The following is a 3,226-nucleotide window of genomic DNA, read 5'->3' on the forward strand; positions in this document are numbered from 1 at the left end:
GGAGTTTGAGACAAGCCTGACCAACATGGTCTCACTAAAAATCCAAAAAAAAAAAAAAAACCCACTAGCTGGGCATGGTGTCGCACGCCTGTAATCTCAGCTACCCAGGAGGCTGAGGCAGGAGAATCGCTTGAACTCAGGAGGCGGAGGTTGCAGTGAGCTAAGATTGCACACTGCATTCCAACCTGGGCAATAGAGCCCAGGCTGAGACTCCATCTCAAAAAATAAAATAAAAATAAATAAATAAATAAATAAATATAAATATAAATAAGAGAGAATCGAGGTCTAGACAGTGTGTTAAGAGTTAGGCTCCTTCTCGTCACGGCCTGGATGGCTGTCTTTTCTGTATGTTCTTTCAGCTTTTGTTCATACTGTCTACTCAATGTTTCTTAAAATTTCATTTTTTTTTTTATGGAGATGGGCTTGCTATGTTGCCCAGGCAAGTCTCAAGCTGCTCAAGTGATCCTCCTGCCTCACCTCCCAAACTGCTGGGATTACAGGCGTGAGCCACAGCGCCAGGCAAGCCTTTGCTTTTTACCTCTCCTACTAAAATATTTTGATCAGGGCTTTCTTTAATTCATCTTATCTACTAAGCTGTCCCCCTCTACCACACCCAGAACCACTCTGAGAATTCTTCCAAGACTTTCCATAATTAACCCTACTGAAGGCTGAACTCTTTGTGAGATCAGTTACGCCTCAAGACCACCAATTCAAATGTAAATGAATACCTGATAATAGATTGGGGTTATTATTTCATGCTCACTCAGTTAAAGTCATGCTTGTATATTTCACATTCTTGCAGATGCAGAAATACAACTGAAAATATCTTACCAAGTTAGAGAATGCTGATCTAGCTTGATCCATCATTCTGAACTGCCACACAGAAGAACCTAGGTATCAGAATAGAGAATTATTGATAAAGACACTACTGTATCAGATTAGTGAGCTTTCTATTACCAGGCTAAATGATATATCAAATTTTTAAAATACATTATCGCTTTTCTAGAAAAGGTATTTAACCATAGTTTACGTGACAACTAAATTAAGTGGGATCCTTTTTAAAGTTTGTTATATATGTAATTCTTTTTTTTTCTTTTTGTAGAGACAAGGTCACCCTATGTTGCCCAGGCTGGTCTTGAACTCATGGCCTCAAACAATCCTCCCACCCTGGCCTCCCAAAATGCTGCAATTACAGGTACGAACCACTATGTTCTGAGTAGACAAAAGTGACACATACTGCCAGGTGGGGTGGCTCACACCTGTAATCCCAGCACTTTGAGAGGCTGAGATGGGTGGATCACCTGAGGTCAGGAGTTCAAGACCAGCCTGGCCAACATGGAGAAACCCTGTCTCTACTAAAAATACAAAAACTAGCTGGACGTGATGGTGGGCGCCTGTAATCCCAGCCACTCGGGAGCCTGAGGCAGGAGAATGGCGTGAACCCAGGAGGTGGAGCTTGCAGTGAGCCAAGATAGCGCCACTGCACTCCGGCCTGGACAACAAGAGCAAAACTGTCTCAAAAAAAGAAAAAAAAAAAGGTGACACATACAAAGACAAAATTAAGACTAAAGCAGACAAGACCAGTTATGCTACAAATACCACAAACCATCTCCAATGGAAAGGGGAAGAAATCCTGATCCTGACTGAATGAATAGTTCCTACAAGTGATTCAATCTTTGACACAAAAAGAAACATGAAACACAGATCACGCTGTTTTACAGATGAAGAGGCCAGTTATCAGAGAAACTAAGTGGCCTGTTCAAGGCTGAAAACTGATAATCTAATCGAAGTTAAATGGGTTACTGGGTTATAGAAATTGTGTTGTCATCTCTGGAAATTTAAGACATTAACCTTAACTTTTGTCAAAGCAAAATACATCTCTGTAATCAAAGTCCTAAGTTAAGTTAAAGGCCTTAACTGAAATCTGAATTTTCTAGTTAATTTGGTTTGAGGGCATCCAGATACTTGGAAGTGACATTATCCAGAGATTTGCAAAGTGGACATTTATTGGATACCATTTTAAAGCTTTTCCTGTATACAAGTACACTTAGGGCATACTAAACACGCACATGGCACAAAGCAAGCTGTGAGGTATATGCAAATTGTAAAGCAAAGGGTATTATGACTGGCATTAAGAAAAAGCTTTCTGGCCAGGCACAGTGGCTCATGCCTGTTATCCCAACACTTTGGGAGGCCAAGGCAGGTGGATCACGAGGTCAGGAGTTTGAGACCAGCCTGACCAAGGTGGTGAAACCCCATCTCTACTAAAAATACAAAAATTAGATGGGCGTGGTGGTGGGCACCTGTAATCCCAGCTACTGGGGAGACTGAAGCAGGAGAATCGCTTGAACCCGGGAGGTGGAGGTTGCAGTGAGCCAAGATGGCACCACTGCACTCCAGCCTGGGCGACAGAGACAGACTCCATCTCAAAAAAATAATAAGAAAAAGAAAAAGCTCTAAAACCTATTACAAAAAATTTTTTAAATTCAAGCTTTAAAAACAGTGTCCATATGCAATAGACCACATTCTTGGAAGCATAATCTTTTTTTTTTTTTTTTTTTTAGACAGAGTTTCGGTCTTGTTGCCTAGGCTGGAGTGCAATGGCAGGATCTCGGCTCACTGCAACCTCTGCCTCCCGGGTTCAAGCTATTTTTCCACCTCAGACTCCGAGTAGCTGGGATTATAGGTGTCCGCCACCATGCCCAGCTAATTTCTGTATTTTTAGTAGAGATGGGATTTCACCATGTTGGCCAGGTTGGTCTAGAACTTCTGACCTAAGGTGATCCACCCACCTGGCCTCCCAAAGTGCTAGGATTAGTTACTTGATAAGAACATCCCAAGGAAATTGAAGGCGTGAGCCACTGCGCCCAGCCAGAAGCACAATCTTTTGCCCCTTCTGTTACAAAAAGCTTATCACTACCACTGCACCAGAACAGTAAGGACCCAATCATTAGAGGCAGAACTGGAAGGCCCCACCCTGAACCAATTTTAATCATCCTTTTCTAGGAAAAAACATCTTGCAAGTTTTAACACTCATCTGAACCATCATTCCTCAAGTTTTCTAGTTTTAAATTAATTTTAAGAACACAAAGCGATGGCTGGGCATGGTGGCTCACGCCTGTAATCCCAGCAACACTTTGGGAGGCCGAGGCGAGCAGATCACCTGAGGTTGAGAGTTTGAGACTAGCCCGACCAACATGGAGAAACCCCATCTCTACTAAAAAAA

The sequence above is a fragment of the Hylobates moloch genome, unplaced genomic scaffold, assembly GCF_009828535.3.
Source record: "Hylobates moloch isolate HMO894 unplaced genomic scaffold, HMol_V3 SCAFFOLD_13, whole genome shotgun sequence".
NCBI classification, from domain to species: Eukaryota; Metazoa; Chordata; class Mammalia; order Primates; family Hylobatidae; genus Hylobates; species Hylobates moloch.